Source organism: Eulemur rufifrons, chromosome 8 (assembly GCF_041146395.1).
Source record: "Eulemur rufifrons isolate Redbay chromosome 8, OSU_ERuf_1, whole genome shotgun sequence".
In the NCBI taxonomy this organism is placed as follows: domain Eukaryota; kingdom Metazoa; phylum Chordata; class Mammalia; order Primates; family Lemuridae; genus Eulemur; species Eulemur rufifrons.
Window position 1 is genome coordinate 38,342,868 of NC_090990.1, and position 17,985 is coordinate 38,360,852.

A 17,985-nucleotide genomic window follows, 5' to 3' on the forward strand; every position below is an offset into this window, starting at 1 on the left:
TTTTTTTTTTGAGACAGAGTCTTGCTTTGTCTCCTGGGCTAGAGTGTAGTGGCATCACCATAGCTCATTGCAACCTTAAACTCCTGAGCTTGAGTGGTCCTCGTGCCTCAGCCTTGCAAGTAACTGGGACTACAGGTGCTCACCACCACACCCAGCTAATTTTTCTGTTTTTTGTAAAGATAGGGTCTCGCTGTTTCTCAGGCTGGTCTTGGACTCCTGGCCTCAAGCGATTTTCCTGCCTCAGCCTTCCAAAGTGCCAGGATTACAGGCATGAAACCCAGCCGAATTCATCTGTTGATAGACACTTAGGTTGATTATAGATCTTGGCTATGGTGAATAATACTACAATAAACATGGGAGTGCCGATATCTTTATGATATACTAAATTCCCTTCTTTTGGGTATATAATTAGCAGTGAGATTATTGGGTCATACGGTGGTTCTATTTTTAGTTTTTTGAAGAACCTCCCTATTATTCTCCATAGTGGTTGTACTTATTTACATTCCCACCAACAGTGTATGAGGGTTCCACTTTCTGCACATCCTTGCCAGCATTCGCTATTGCCTGTCTTTTTGATAAAAGCCATTTTAACTGGGGTGAGATGATTGTCTCATTTAGTTTTGACTTGTATTTCTTAGATGATTAATGATGTTGAGCACTTTTTCATATCCTGGTTGGCCATTTGTGTGTCTTCTTTTGAGAAATATCTATCCAGATTCTTTGTCCATATTTTAATCAGATTTGATTTTTTTCCTATAGGGTTATTGGAACTCCTTATATATTCTAATTATTAATCCCTTGTCAGATGGGTAGTTTGCAAATACTTCTCCCATTCTGTGGGTTATCTCTTCCCTTTGTTGATTATTTCCTTTGCTGTGCACAAGCTTTTTAGCTTGATGTAATTGCATTTGTCCAATTTTGCTTTGGTTGTCTGTGCTTTTGGGGTATTACTCAAGAAATCATTGCCCAGACCAATGTCCTGATGCATTTCCCCAATGTTTTCTTTTAGTAGTTTTACATTTTCAGGTCTTAGATTTAAGTCTTTAATCCATTTTGATTTGATTTATGTTTGTATATAGTGAGAGATAAGGGTCTAGTTTCATTCTTCTGTATGTGGATATCCAGTTTTCTTTGCACCATTTATTGAAGAGACTGTCCTTTCCCCTCTGTATGTTCTTAGCACCTTTGTTGAAGATAAGTTCATTATAGATGTGTGCATTTGTTTTCTTTTTTGAGACAGGGTCTTGCTCTGTTGACCGGGCTAGAGTGCAGTGGCATCATCATAGCTCACTGCAACCTCAAACTCTGGGGCTCAGGCGATCCTCCTGCCTCAGCCTCCCAAGTAGCTGGGACTACAGGTCCATACCAGCACATCCTCCTAATTTTTTTTTTATTTATACCAAACATGTTTATTAGAAATGAGAGAGTCTCGATTGTAGGATTCAGTAAAGAGAGAGTGACATCATAGGGAGTTTGTTTGTTAATTTATAAAAAACACCTTGCTAATTTTTAAATTTTTTGTAGAGATGAGGTCTCCCTATGTTGCTCAGGCTGGTCTTGAACTTCTCAAGTGATCTCTCTTTGGCCTCCCAAAATGCTATGATTATAGGCGTGAGCCACAGTGCCCAGCCAGGCTCATATATTTGTTGAAAGGATTTGTCAACCAGGAAAGCTCAATTTTTTTCTGCAGAAATATATTTACGTTATATAATGTACCAATTATATACATTGAAACAGCCAAGAATTAGTGTGGATATTTTACAGGATTTACTTAAGAAGATTAAAATGAACTTTCTTTGCTTTTCTTTTTTTTCAAATTCTTCCAATTCCTACTTCATTTAATAATCAGTCAAAGCTTTTCCATGAAGCCTTGTCAGATAATACTAAGCTGTAATAATTTTTGTTTCCTTTTAGTTTTTATAATACATTGATAGTTGTACATCTGTTATATTTTAATACCATGTGATATTTCTGAATTGGGACCTATATGTTTTGTATTGTTACTTAACTTTTAATGAGCATATATCTTCTTAATCCTCTACTATATATCTTTAAGCTTTTTGAAACAGGATGAATATATTATACTTCTTAGTAGCACCCAGTAAGGTACTTTACATCCATTCATTTATTTGTTCATTTAACAACAGTTATTGACCCATTTACTCAGGCAAGATTGTGCTTAAGTGCTAGTTATAGAAAAAGGAGTATGCCTTCAAGGAATTAAAGGACTAGTTGGGAAGGCAAATATGTAAATAAGCAAATACATCAGAGTCTGTGAGGATGATCAATTCCACCTGGGGAGATGAAGGAATGCTTTACTGAAATGGTGATGCTTGTGTTTGGTATTGAAAGGTTCGTAGGAGTTTGCCAGATGGATAAAGATGACAAGGGCATTTAAGCAGAGGAAAGCTTGGGCACAAACGTGTGGAAGTATGTGGAGCAACATATGTTGTCTAATTTGGGGAACTGCAAATAGTGTGGTATGGTGGTTTTGTAGGTTGAAAGGGAGTGAGGGCACTAGAATGGGGTAGAGACCTAGGCAGCATATTCAGACCGTGGTGCACTTCATATACTATCCAAAGGAGTTAATTTTTTTTTTTTAAAGTAGGGCATGGTGAACTGATGAAGAGTTTAAAATGGTAGACTACATGGTCATATTTCGGATTTTAGAAAAATTATTTTGTTGTCAGTGTAGCAGATGGACTGAAGGAGGACCAGAATGGATATAGGTATACCACTGGGGAAACTATTGAAGAAAACAAAGCCAGGGAAGATAGTATAAATTAGAGTGGTAACATCTGGAAAGAAGAGAAAAGGATGGATGCAAGATATATTTAGAAGTAGAATTGTTAGGATTAATTGTAGGATTGATTGGTGAGGAGAATGATTCCTAGCTGTCTGGGTTTAGATGATTCAAGCCCAGATGAGGTGGTAGAATGCAGGAGATCAACAAGGTTTTATGGAGTAGTTAAAGCCACGAGGGTAGACAAGGCTGTCCGGTGAGAACATGTAAAGAGAGAAGAGGTTCATGAAAGAGGACATGAGACCGGATAAAAATCACATTTCAGAGACACACGGGGGGGAAAGCCCACAAAAGGAGACAGAAAAGAAAGAAGAGGAAAATCAGTAGAAAGTATCAAGTTTTGTAGATGCAAGGAAGGAGAGTTTTAAAAAGAAATGTTCCTGTTAATAGGCTAAATAATGGGCTTGGGAATTAGTCATTGATGGCCTTAGCTAGAGCAGTTTTAGTAGATTGAAGATAAGGAGATAGATCAGTAAATTTTTTAAAAAAGAACTTGGCTGTGAAAGGAAGGCAAAGGGTCAGTAATTAGAGGGAAAAGTAGGGTTGAAGGAGAGGTTTTAATGTTAGTTATCAAAAGATATTGATGATGTTTCCAGACTATACAAGGGAGAGGTTGAAAAGACAGAGGACGTAGGCACTTACTGTATATTAGAAAGTAGATTGTTTCAAAATTAATTGATGTATATGTATTGGGAGATAAATTAATCTGAGTTAAGTAGAATAATTATAAATATTTGGGATATGTTTTTGTCATAATTTATTAGAGCATCAACCACCAACAAATAGAATACTCAAATTTAATTTTAGAAGTCATAGGGAACTAAGAGATTTTCCAGATAGTCTCTTCATTGGATAAGTGAGGAAATTGAGACTTGTGTTGGTATTTTTGCCTTTTAAGTTATTGATTTTATCCAAAATTATTATATACTTGAATTTCCTTTTTTCATGACCAGTCTTTTGTTATATATATGCTGTTTAGATAAAATAGTATTCAATTTTTAGGATATTCTAATTGCATATAGTGCTCTAAAAAATAACAATAATGGCCTAGTGCAGTGGCTTGTGCCTGTAATCCTAGCTCTTTGGGAGACCAAGGCGGGAGGATCTCACGAGGCCAGGAGTTCAAAACCAGCCTGAACAACAGAATGAGACCCCATCTCTACAAAAAAAAATTAGCCAGGTGTGGTGGTGTGCGTCTGTATTCCCAGCCACTCAGGAGGGAGGCTTAGCTAGGAGAATCACTTGACCTCAGGAGTTTGAAGTTGCAGTGAGCTAGGATCACGCCACTGCACTCTAGCCCAGGCAACAGAGTGAGACCTGTCTCAATACATACATGCATGCATGCATACATACATACATACATACATATACATACCAGTCTAGACAAGTTAACACGAGAGCCTTAAAAATAATGATTTATGCAGCAGATACAGTCCTTAGATTCTACATTCATCTCAAATATTTCATTTGATGTTTCTGACTTTCTCTTAGCTGATTTTTTTTTTTCCTTGAGAACAAGGTCTTGCTCTGTCACCCCAGCTGGAGTGCAGTGACATCATCATAGTTCACTGAAGCCTCGAACTCCTGGGCTCAAGTTATCTTCCTGGCTTAGCCTCCCAAGTAGCTGGAACTACAGGCACACACCACCATAGCTGGCTAATTTTTAAATTTTTTGTAGAGACAGGGTCTCGATATGTTGCCCAGGCTTGTCTCAAACTCCTGTCTTTGACTAATCCTTTTGCCTCGGCCTCCCAAAGTGCTGGGCTTACAGGCATGAGCCACTGTGCCTGGCTTCTCTCAGCTGAATTAAATACTGCATCTCTGAGCACCCACCATCATGGATTATATTGTATTGTTAGTCCTGGCCCCACTTGGCTGGAAGTTTCTTGTTTTTAGAGCTCTTAGCACAGCTCTTAAGCATACATTGTAGATGATCATTAAACATATGCTTGAGTACATATATGCTTGGATGAAGTCATAGAGTGGATGAAAGATAGGCTTTCCTTCTGTTCATGAGTAAATTTGCCAGTGTCCAAAGGAAGGACACTTTCTATACCTGCAAGATGTAATACTGTTGCTCTGGATGAATTTCAGCAATCTGTGAATTTTGAGCTTTATTTTCTTTTCAGTATTTAGGTGTGGCTTACCTCTCCCCACTTTGAAGCACCATAATTATATGTATTTATTGAATTGTTTGCTCTTAGCCTCACAATTTGTTACACTGGATTCTTTGAAGAAATAATTGATATAAAGCAATGTTTTCTTCACCGGTTATGAGTGGCCTTTTATTATAAAGATTGACCAGAAAATGTGTTTGAGTTATTGAAAATTGTGAACATTACTTAATTTCACAATTCCTTTACTGTTAAGAGCTTTTATGGTTACTCTTTCAGCTGTGTCTTTAATATAACCTTGTCAGAGCTTTTGTTTTTATAAAAATAATTTTAAAAAGACAAAGTAGGGGTGGAGTGGGTCTGCAGATAGGACATGATTTAGTCATGTCATAAATTCTTACAACTTAAGAGTTAACGTTCATCAGATGATTTGATATAGTTTTTACCCTTAGGAATGTACCTTTTGAGCTGGCAGCTTTAAATTAGGTCATTTCGTGATTCTGTTTGTCCTTTTGGCATTTCTTTAATGACAAGCGTGGATGCCTCCCTGGCCTAGCGTTCTTATTATAATTTGTTTAGGATGGTGTTGGAGAAAGTGTTACTTTTGCTCAAATATTATTTGTAGTGTTTAAAAAATAACGTTAAACAGGTTAACGTGACATTTTTCTTACTTAAAAAGCTTTAAGGAAAACAGTTTTGAAATCAGCCTTTTCAATCTGGGGCAGGGGGATCCTATATCATACATTTAATACATTAGCACAAAACGAAAGTCTTCCTTGACTGTCCAGATAATTATCACTGATACAATCCTTTAGATTTAAAGAGATACTAGGCTGGCATGGTGACTCATGCCTGTAATCCTGGCACTCTGGGAGGCCAAGGCAGGAGGATCGCTCGAGGTGAGGAGTTCGAGACCAGGCTGAGCAAGAGCGAGACCCCCTGTCTCTACTAAAAATAGAAAGAAATGTTCTGGACAGCTAAAAATATATATAGAAAAAAAATTAGCCAGGCATGGTGGCACATGCCTGTAGTCCCAGCTACTCGGGAGGCTAAGGCAGAAGGATTGCTTAAGCCCAGGAGTTTGAGGTTGCTGTGAGCTAGGCTGACACCATGGTGCTCTAGCCCGGGCAACAGAGTGAGACTCTGTTTCAAAAAAAATAAATAAATAAAAAATAAAGAGACACTAATGTTGAATGTAAAAGAATTGATTAAAAAGTTTTGCAAATCCAGTGACATGCCACATTTGTTTTGGGTAGAACCTTTAGGTTTGTTGCCCTATTAATAGCACTGTCTCCCCACTTGCAGCCCCCAGCCCAAGTTCATGCTCTTGTTAAGGGATGTTTGATAATTTAATATCTGCTGGTCTAGCTTTTCATTTAACAGGAGGTAATAATTACACCTTATGGAGTACTTTCTCCTTTAGTTTTCATAGCAATCTAATAAAGGGATAGGGCATATGTTTTTATTACCCTCATTTAGGAGGGAGAAAAACTGGTAAAAAGAAGTTAAGCAACTTTTCTAATGTCATATCATGCTAAAATGTTGTAAATTCCCATGGAAAGCCTTATTCTGACAAAATTTTCAATGCTTAAGTGTAGGTATTTCATGAAATTAAAACCAAAATAAGTCTGGGAAATGTTGAGGAATGTCTAAAATTCTATTGCTTAGCTCTGTTAGGTATAGAGTATTATTAGTTCCTGATTAATAAAACCAAACAAATAAAATGTGATATTTATTGAGTTGGGAGTTTTAATATAGAGCTTTGCTAAGCACTTTTAGATCCTTCCTTAAAAATAAAATAGCTTAGTTTACTCAGCAGTTACAATTGGCATTTAATAGATAAATGGTTTGAAGAATATTTCATTAAAAGTAATGGTTTTATAATTTTGTACAAAAAGTAGTTTTATAGGTCCTGAAAATGAATTTATATGTGTGAGAGGTTGCTAATTTTTTCTGCCTAAAATTGAAGATTAGTTGCCATGGTTTATATAGTAGACTGATGGACATGGCTGAATAGGCATATTAAGGTCAGGCAGATTAGAATTACAGTTATTTCTAGTTTTAATTCTTGTTATAAAAATAGCCTAATTGAGCTGTATACCATAAAATCCACCTGTTTAAAGTGTAGAATTCAGTGGTTTTCAGTATATTCACAGAGTTGTAGACCATCACCATTATCTCATTTTAGAACAATTTCATTGCCCCTGTACCCATTAGCAGTCATTCCCTCCATCACCCCTCCTCAGCCCCTGGCAACCACTAGTTTATTTTCTGTCTCTGTGTGTTTGCCTATTCTGGATATTTCATATCAATGGAATCTACATCTGGCTTCTTTCACTTAGCATAATATTTTCAAGGTTCATCCATGTTGTAGCATGTACCAGTACTCCCTTTCCTTTCATTATCAAATAATATCCCATTGTGTATACCACATTTTATTTATAAATTTATCAGTTAATGGACATTTGAGTTGTTTCCACTTTTGGGTTATATGAATAATACTGCTGTGAACATTTGTGTATCAATTTTTGTGTAGAAGCTGGCATGGTGGCTCACATCTATAACCCAACACATTGGGAGGCTGAGGTGGGAGGATCGCTTGAGGCCAGGGGTTCGTGACCAGCCTGGGCAACATAGCAAGACCCCATCTCTCAAAAAAAATTAGCTGGGTATGGTGGCATGCGCCTGTAGTTTTAGCTACTTGGGAAACTGAGGCAGGAGGATTGCTTGAGTCCAGGACTTAGTTTGAAGTTACAGTGAGCTATGATTGCACCACTGCACTCCAACCTGGGTAACAGAGTGAGACCCTGTCCCTTAAAAAAAAAATTCCTATGACATATTCTCTTGGATATTTATATAAGGAGATGTTTGCTTTTTTTTTTTTTTTTTTTTTTGGTGTTTCTCTCTTTTATGTTTACCTTTTTGAGGGATTGCCGGATTGTTTTACAAAGTGGTTATACCATTTACATTCCCATCAGCAATGTATGAGAATTCCAGTTTCTTCACATCCTTACCAACACTTGTTTTTGTCTTTCTTTTTTATTCTGTCCATTCTAGTGGTTGTGAATTGATACTTTCTTGTGGTTTTGATTTTCAGTTCCCTGATCTAATGATGTTGAGCATCTTTTCACGATGTTATTGACCATTTGCATATATTCTGTGGGGAAGTGTCTATTCAGATGCTTTGCCCATTTTTAATTGTATTGTCTTTTTATTAAATTGTAAGTTCTTTATATGTTCTTCATGACCTTGGATTAAACAATATGACACAAAAAGCACAAGTGACCAAAAAAACCTAGATAAATTAATCTTCATCAAAATTAAAAATGTTTGTGCTTCAAAGGATACCACCACAAAAATTAAAAGACAATCCTCAGAATGATGGAAAATATTTGCAAATCATATCTGATACAAGACTTATAGAATATATAAAAATGGATTTTATCTGCTACTACATTATTAAGGATTTTTACATTTATAGTCATAAGGGATATTGGCCTATAGTTTTCTTGTGATCTTTGGTTTAGTATCAGGGTGACATTGATGCCATGGAATGCATTGAGAAGCATTCCCTTCTCTTCTGCTTTTTTTGGGATGAGTTTGTGAAGGATTGACATTAACTTGTAGACGTTACCAGTGAAACCACTCAGGGCCCAGGTGGAAAGTTTTAAAATTTAGTTTGTGGGAAGTTTTAAAATTAATAATTCAATCTCTTGTTATGGGTCTGTTCAGATTCCTTATTTCTATTTGAGTCAGTTTGGAAATTTGGTGTTTCTGGGAGTTTGTACATTTCATCTAGGTTACCTAATTTGTTAGTATACAGTTGTTCATAGTATTCTTTTTAATCCTTTTTATTTTTGTAAGGCCAGTAGTAATACCTCTACTTTCTGATCTTGCTAATTTGAGTCTTCTCTCACTCTCTTTCTTTCTCTCTCTCTCTTTTGTCAGCCTAGCTAAAGGTTTGTCAATTTTCTTTTGAAAGAACCAACTTTTGGTGTATTAATTTTCTGTATTTTTAAAAATAAATAGATTTATTTCCACTTTAATATTTTTTATTTCCTTAATTCTGCCTGCTTTGGGTTTAGTTTATTCCTCTTTTTCTAGTTTCTTTTTTTTTTAATTGGAATATGAATATATTTCTTTATTAGGATGCTCACAAGAATGAAGGACATAGTAGCACTCTTCTCACATGATAAAGAATATATCTGACCCAACTGTGGCAGGCAACAGGGGTAAGAACTCTCAGAGCTGGGCCAAGTGTCCACTGAAGAAATCCCCATTCCCCAAAGAGAAGTTGTTTCTAGACTCCATTATTTCTGTTGTAGCTACCAGCCAGGTCTCCGTGATCTTCCCAGAATCCTTTGTTCCAGCATCAGATGACGCTCTCTCTGCCCTTGACACTCCTGACTCTTTTAAGACCCAGGTCAAGCGCCCCATGTCTCACTCACCCAGGCCACCTCTAGAATCCTGCAGCACATCTCTTTGGTATGCTGCTGCCCTGCCACCCTCAGGGGTACAGCTGGGGGGTCAGGGAGGGAAAGGACAAAACATCATTATTACCAAAGCAAATAGCAGGGGTACATTTGTAAATGACACTTGGACATAAGCCTAACCTCACAGAACACATGCTTCCTCTCCAAATGATACATAATCCCCTCGAGTGCGAAGAAAACCCCTTGATCATTTTAACACACATCAGTGATTGTATATGTCAGGCACAAGGGGTACAAAATGGATGGTGTTTACTTGAATCATATCCTGCACACAGTAGGAAGTCAGCAGATGAGAGCTGGAACCATCTCTATCCTGGCTCCATCAGGTTTCTCCTGGCTCTTCCTGCCTTTGAATGGTGCCACCACTCTGCTTCCATCTGTTCTGAGCATCAGTTCATTTTTCAAAAGGGAGGATAAAAGGATGAAGGATGGCAGAGAGAATGTAGAAGGGCTTAGAAGGGGGAAACCACTCCGTAAAACAACAAAAATAATATAAAACTCCAGAAACCAAATGTAGTACTACGATATTTTATAACAATAGAAAGTAGCTGAAAATACTACATGCTAATGCAGACAATATGATACACTACCTCAGGGGGAGGAGTCAACAGGGAGAATGTGGCAGAGGCCACAGGTTTAGACTAAGACCTTTCGATGGACTGCTGAATGGACTGGATCTGCTGCTTCAGCTGTGAGCCTTCTTTGATAGTGCAGAACAGGCAATGACAGGCCTGGAGACCCCACAGGCCCGCCTCAGGGCCTGCTTGGAGCGCACAAACATGTAGGGCACAATCTTGTCTTCACACAGCAGGGGGAGGTGTAGAATGATCTCCAGTGGCTCAGCATCACAGTGAACTCAGAGATGCCCCTGTTGAGGGTTTTGGTGTCCTCATTGGCTCCTTACGAAGCTGCTTGTATTTACATGACTGTTGAATGAGGTCCAATAGTTTCTTGGTGAGGTGGGCATCAGCAAGGGGATAGGCGTTCGGATTTACATCAGCCTCGGTAGTGGCTGCGGTTCCTGGTTCCTCCACAGGTTCGCCACTCCTCTAGGAGCACGGCCAAGGTCCTCTTTTTCTAGTTTCTTAAAGTGGAAGGTTAGGTTATTTCTTACAATCCTATTTTTTAAAAAATACAGGGTTTATAGCTATAAATTTCCCTCTATTTTAAAAAATTTTATTAATTTTTTTTTTTTAGAGATAGGATCTTGCTCTGTCACCCAGTTTGGAGTGCAGTGGTGCAATCATAACTCACATCAACTTCAAACTCCTGGACTCAAGCATTCCTCCCACCTCAGCCTACTGAATAGCTAGGACTACTAGTGTTCTTCACATTTTGTGGGGTTTTTTTTTTGCTAATCTCCTCCCTAATTCTATCCATTTTTTGAAAGTGGAGTATTGAAGGTTCCAAGTATTCTTACTTTACAAATGAGGATATTGAAACTCAGAGATTTATTAATTTGGCTAAGGTCACTGGTTAGTGCCCTTTTCATTTTTCTGTCATTCTTTCAGTCTTTCCTTCAACTAATAATAAGCCAGGCTTTGGAAATGCAGCCATGATCCAGTCAGGCATGATCCTTGCCCTCATGAAGTGAATCGTCTGGTGGAGTCCTTTCGTTGATATTGTTTTTGAGCCATATTTCTTATAGTATTGATATATATTTGTAGAATACCTTATAAAATATTTCTGTGTTATCATCTAATTTTATAATCCTTGCTGTAATCCTGTGACCCAGGGGAGTTAGATATTATTGATATTATTCTCACTTGAAAACAGACTGAGACTTAGGGATATTGTGGTCATATATTAATAGTTGGTAAATGGTTGAGCAAGTACACAAACTCAGGTCATCTGGCTGCAAGGATCCTGCAGTTTTTCCATTATGCCACGTTGCCTCATGGTTTCACTCGAAACTATAACCCTAGATCACGAAGAGTGATATCCTGGAAAATAACTAGTCTAGTAGCACTTAGCAAAGGAGAGCTCGACTAGGCAGGGTATGTAGGAAGAGAAAAAATTCAGGAGACCCAAACAGCTGTGGTTACTGTGCTAAAATGGACTTACTCTTTTTGTTTTGTTTTGTTTGTTTTTTTGAGATGGGGTCTTGCTCTGTTGCCCAGGCTGGAGTGTAGTCTTGTAATCATAGCTCCCTGCAGCCTCAAACTACCAGGCTCAAGTGACCCTCTTGGATCAGCCTCCTGAGTAGCTAGGACTACTGGTGCACACCACCACATTGGGCTAATTTTTTTTTCTTATAGAGACACGGGGTCTTGCTATGTTGCCCAATTGGTCTTGAACTCCTGGCCTCAAGTGATCCCCCTGCCTTGGCCTCCCAAAATGCTGGGGTTATAAGCATGAGCCACCATGCCTGGCCTGAAACAGACTTATTCTTTTTTTTTTTTTGAGACAGAGTCTCACTCTGTTGCCCAGGCAAGGGTGAGTGCCGTGGCGTCAGCCTAGCTCACAGCAACCTCAAACTCCTGGGCTCAAGCAATCCTTCTGCCTCAGCCTCCCCAGCAGCTGGAACTACAGGCATGTACCACAATGCCCGGCTAATTTTTTCTATATATATTTTTAGTTGGCCAGATAATTTCTTTCTATTTTTAGTAGAGACGGGGGTCTCGCTCTTGCTCAGGCTGGTCTCGAACTCCTGACCTCGAGTGATCCACCCGCCTCAGCCTCCCAGAGTGCTAGGATTACAAGCGTGAGCCACCATGCCCGGCCAGACTTAATCTTAAATGATATAGTAAGAATAAATGCTTTGGAGGAGACTAAAACAAGAGAAATATTGTGTGGGCATCATCTCAGCAGCATTCAGATGGATTCAGGGCACAATAATTGCCAGGGACATTTTTTTTTCCTCAGAACAAAGACTTAAAATAGTGAATTTGAGATGATGAGACCCAAACAACACCAGACTCTGTATGGAGCTACCTGCAGCTGCATATCAGAGTGTAATCTTCATATGAGGAAGGGATTGCTTGTTTTACATTGATCACTTCAGCTATTTTCATGCATCTTCCAAGATAGCAATCTATTCAGTAAAAGCATTTGAGTGCTGCTTCTGTGTAAATGCATTGTTAGGTGTTGTGGACGTGATCCTAAGGTAAGTAGGACACCATCCTTGCCCATAAGGATCTTGTAACCTAGTAAGGAGATTTCACATTTATTCAGACGTACTTGTTCATCCGACGTCTATTACGTGCCACACCCTGTGCCAGGTATTTAGGAGACAAGAGTAGATAAATTAGAAATTGCTTCTAAGCCTTTGGCTTATACTTACTCTTGCTTAGAGGATGTTTCCTACCTCCTTCCCCTAAATCTAAACAATTACCGAACTTTTAAAAGTAGAAAGCAAGACTTGAAATTTTCTTAGCAAAACAGTGGTCAATGCTGCTATCCTTGTGATTTGGCCACAAATAAAACCCAACAGCCTATGGGTTAGAGCTTAGGTATCATATTAGAAAATATTTGCATCATATTTAACAGTCAAAGAATCAATGCCCAGAATATGTAAAGACTCTGACAAATCATGAAGAAAATTTCAAATATCCTAACAGAAAAAATTGGGCAAAGGATTTGAATAGATCACAGAATAGGAAATATAAAAATCTAAAAAGGTAAAAATATATGTTCAGTCTGACTAGTTATTAGGGAAATGATTCCATAATGAAATACTATTTTTCCCTCTTATTGGCAAAAAAAAAAAAGTTGATAATAGCAAATTTAAGTAATAATAAAACGTTGAATACTTTCCATATGTTAGGCAAAAACAGTCCTCACAACAATCCTACAAGGTAGGTACCATTATTATTATTATTGTTCTGTTGATAAGAAGCTCAAGGCACAATTGTAGGATCACTTGCCTAAGGTCAGACATCTAGGCAATGTTGAACTCACATTTGAACTCAGTCAGACTCTAGAACCTGCACTCTTTTTTGTTGTTGTTGCCCAGGCTGGCATGGAACACCTGGACTCAAGTGATACTCCCACGTCAACCTTCCCAGTAGCTGGGATTACAGGTGGGCTCCACTGCAACCTGCTTAGAGCCTACTCTTAATCACCAAAGTGGTGCCCTTGTCAGGGTTGTTTATCATTATGCTGTATACTTTGGAACAGTGCCTAGCATAAAGAAAGTATTTAAATATTTGGTGAGGCTGGCAGCAGTGTAATCCCAGCTACTCTTAAAATAACTAACTAACAATTGAAAGCCAGGCACAGTGGCACATGCCTGTAATTTCAGCTACACGGGAGACTGAGGCAGAAGGATCACTTGAGGCCAAGAGTTTGAGGCTACAGTGAGCTATGGTGGCACCACTGCACTCCAGCCTGGGTGACAGAGTGAGACCTTACCTCTAATAAATAAATAAATAAAATAAATAAACAGACCCTTAAAATAAATAAATAAATGATTCTTAAGGGAATGGATACAGATAATTTTTCCCCTTTTAAAAAAATTAAAAAATATTAAGGGGGTACAAATGTTTTTGTTACATGGATACCTTGTATAATGCTTAAGTTGGGGCTTTTAGTTTGCCCATCAACAGAATAGTGTTCATTGTACCCGATAGGTAAGTTTTTAACCCTCACCCCCTTCCACCCTCTCCGCTTCTTAGTTTCCAATGTCCTTTACATCTCTTTGTGCCCATGTGTGCCCATTGTGTAGCTCCCAGTTATTAGCAAGTACACATGGTATTTGTTTTTCCATTCCCGGGATACTTCACTTAGGACGATGGTCTCCAGTTCTGTCCAAATTGCTGCAAAAGACGTTATTTCATTCCATTTTATAGCTGAGTAGAACTCTATGGCATACATATATGTGTCACATTTTCGTTTTTTCTTTTTCTTTTTTTTTTTTTATCACCAGACTCACTCATTTGACATATTTCTTTATTCTATTTTTTTTTTTTTCTCATGGTTATGTTACCATACAGGGTCTCTCATAAACTGTTTCTTAGGGGCTTAACTTAAGCCTGATCCAGAGGAGTACAAGCAGCAATACTGTACCTAGGTGTAGGGCTTTGCTTATGTGTTGGGTTACCTCTGCTACAAAGGAGGGTCCATTACCACTGTGGTGAAATGCCCAGGGGTCTGTGGAGTGTGCTCCTGGGTCCTGTTGACAGTGGGGTGCCTGCTGACATCCATGCTGTAGGAGGTGGAGCTGCTGAGCTGTCACTGTAGCTGTCTGTCCATGGTGTCCATCACCAGTATGCCATTCTCTATCTGCTTGGCCTGTTTCCTTGGACTGCTGATGCCCATCATCCTGTTGTTTTCTGAGGCCTGTTCCTGCTCTTTGCTGGCATTACATGTGCAGGAACTCAGCAAAGGCCCCGTCTCAGGCCAGCAGCTTCTGGTAGGAGCCCATCTTGGAACCTCAGACATTCTCTCCATTGGGGCAGTACAAATCTCTACCCAGCTTAAAAAGGTATCTACCAATACAAACCTAAGCATCTGAGTACAACTGTCAATCATCAAAAAGGGGGACCCGCACATGTTGGGCTCCCTGTGTAACGGGTTGCCTTTGTGTCCTTGGACCGCCCCAAGTACATAAACAGTTAGTTGCAAACTAGACCACTCAAATGAGGTTCCACCAAGTCCATCAAGGCATCATGCTCCCAATGTGTATATTCATGCATGTGCCTCGTAAGAGGCTGAACCAAAGATTTGGGTAGGAGACGAGTCTATGAGAATTCTCTCTCTGTGCCATACCAAATGTCCAAGCCCCAGTCTTTAGTTTTAAAAGAGATCTAAATCTAGCTGGGATATCAAGGCCCTGAGGAACAGATCACCTCCAGCAGCCTCCTTAGCAGCTCTGCCAGTGGCCTGATTTATTTTTGTCATGCTGGCCACCTGTTTTGGCTCAGCCATGGCCTATATTAGGGCTGTTATTTTGGTGGCATAATTAATATTCTTACTCGCTTTTGGTAGCTTTCTTCTTGCCAATGCTGTAATGATGTGTAGGCTTGCTGAGGCCCGAACTTCAAAGCACAATGGCAGTCTCCTGTATACTTCACCAGGCCCTGGTATTCATCCAGTAGGAGCTTGGTGGCCCCCTCACCTCTGGAGGTGAGCTTCTGTAGCTTCTGAAACAACCCCTGGTACTCTTGCTGCTTGCCCAGGCCCGCCCCCTAGGCCTGCTGCAACGAGTTTCTCAGCCACTGCTTATCTACAGCTACCTCACTGCCACCTGCCCACCACCCGCTGCCACCCCTTACCTAGCTTGCAGAGCACCAGATGTGACTGGTACTGTGGATCGGGGTGGTGGCTGGAGGAAGGGGTCCCCTGGACCATTTCTGTTCATGTAGCTAAGGCCGATTGATTCCTCACTGTTAATTTTGCCCAGGGCTCCTGTGGGGATATTTGGAGGCAGGGGGCTCCGGGCCCCCTCCTTTGCCATCTGAGTTCTGGACTTAAAAAAAGCTTTTTGCTCTCCTAGAGGCTTCCTGCCACCCGTAGTCCTTTGCAATTTTGGGCAGTGTTCCTGTCAAGGTCCTTCTTTACAAAAATTCAGCCTGAAGCAGCTTTTTTTCCCTTTCCTTTTAACTGTCTCAAAGGACCCTGCTGGCTGTTCTTGCACATTCAAGGCGCTCTGTCTGATATTGCCATAAATTGCCCTGCTATGGCTAGGGGTTCCGTCTAGCCCAAATTGAGTTTGCTGCCTGGAGAAACCATTCTGAACCCTGAATCATAATTTACTGGGCATAGGACTAAAGAGTTAGTTCAGGTGGTCCTCTCCCCTGGTGCCAAGATGGCAGTGGTGGCAGGCATTCCTTCCCCCCTTGCTGTGGGCTGCTGGTTGATTGGCCACATGCACTATGCCTCACCCTGGTCAGTTGTGGGGTTGGGGGGTAGAGGGGATGGGTCTGGCAGGGGTGGGAGGACCTCATTTATCAAAAATCAGGCAATGAGTTTATCTGAGGCAGAGATCTTGAGACTCAACGTTTGAACTCTATAGTGGCAGGTTGACCATTTTAAAAGAACCAACAGCTCAGAATAAACCACAAACCATCAACCACCACTTTTCCTCATATTCCATGCAAGCAGTACCACAAGACAAAAACTCACCAGACAAGTGGTACAAAAACTCACGAACACAAGCAATGTAGGGAATTCCGAACACAAACAGTCTAAAATGCCATGGCGTATCAATCAAATGGGAATTTTCATTTAACAGCCACTTCTCACACTCCAGCACATACATTGGATTACAATAAAAACATTCTCTTTACTAATTTTCACTTAACAGCCACTTCTTCTTACACTACAGCACATACATTGGCCATTCTCTTTACGGTAAGTTAACCATTCAGCCAAAGTTTTTTCCCAAGGGATTTTGAGATGGAGCTTCCTTATGTTGCAATAAAAATCACAAATAATGGACAGTACAGGGGTTCCTCAATACAGAAATGCCAGGGCCTGTCAAACAAATGGGAATCCAAAGAGGACAAACACCACCTCAAATGGCACCTAAGACAGTGCCTCAGATGCCCTACTGCAGGGCTGGAAGGTTCACAAGTGGGAATCCAAAGGGGTTAAATGCCACCCCAAATGGTTGAAAGGTCCAAAACCTTCCCCAAATGGGTGGCCTAATCCCACTGTTCCCTGGGAAACCCTCCCCTAATGGTGGCCTAGCCCCCCCTTCAACCGCCCCCCCCGCCCCCCTGCCGCCATTCTCTGGCATAAATGAGCTCCGAATTAAAACCAGGTTCCTTAGATCCATTCAGCCTCATGACTTCCACCCACAAAAGGTGCCTCAAAACAAATGCCCTAATGGCCCAAACGAATGCCCTGCCACAGGGCTGAAGGGTTCAAAACCCTTCCCAAATGGGTGGAATCAGGGTCTTGGCATGCACATGGGGGAATTTACCCAACAAATGACCTGGCGTCTGGACACTTTCCAAATCCATTTCCTTCTCCTCAACTCAGTTCAGGTTGCGGAGAGCTACATCTACTTTGGGGAGACGAGATGGGAGTTCCCCAGAGCTAAAACAAGCTCTGGCAGGTGCTGGGGCCGTTCCTTGCTGTCTCACCTTGAAAAGAAGTTGCTCCTACCTGTGAAAACTCACAGCTTTTACCCAAGGCTACTCCCTGCCTCTTCCAGCGTTGTGGGGTGCCATTCTACCAGGGCACCAGTAGGCCCACCGGGGGACATCAAATTCTGTTACCGAAGTTCGGCATTTGTCCCTGAGGTCACATCAGAAGAATGAGGACAAGTGGTTTGAGGAGAAGGAAAAAGGAGTTTATTAATTTGCTGGCAAATGAGGAGGCTGGGAGACTCCCATCTCAAAGTACCAACATCCTCTATCACATTTTCTTTATCTACTCATGAATTGATGGTCACTTAGGTTGATTCCACATCTTTCCAATTGTGAATTGTGCTGTGATATTCTAGTGCAGGTGTCTTTTTGTTAAAGTGACTTCTTTTCCTTTGTGTAGATACCCAGTAGTGGGATTGCTGGATTGAATGGTAGCCTACATTGATTTCTGTGAGGAATCTCCATACTGTTTTCCATAGAGGTTGCACTAATTTGCAGTCCCACCAAGAGTGTATAAGCATTCCTTTCTCTCTGCATCC

The 17,985-nt window shown here is 40.3% G+C and overlaps 1 protein-coding gene and 1 pseudogene across 2 annotated transcripts in view; one reads left to right on the forward strand and one right to left on the reverse strand.

Moving 5' to 3' along the window:
* The window catches only part of ZFYVE9 (zinc finger FYVE-type containing 9), a 148,336-nt gene that overhangs the window by 17,724 nt on the left and 112,627 nt on the right, over positions 1 to 17,985 (forward strand). The gene's annotated exons all lie outside the window — the stretch shown is intronic.
* On the reverse strand, positions 10,052 to 14,555 carry LOC138389079 (NHP2-like protein 1 pseudogene; annotated as a pseudogene).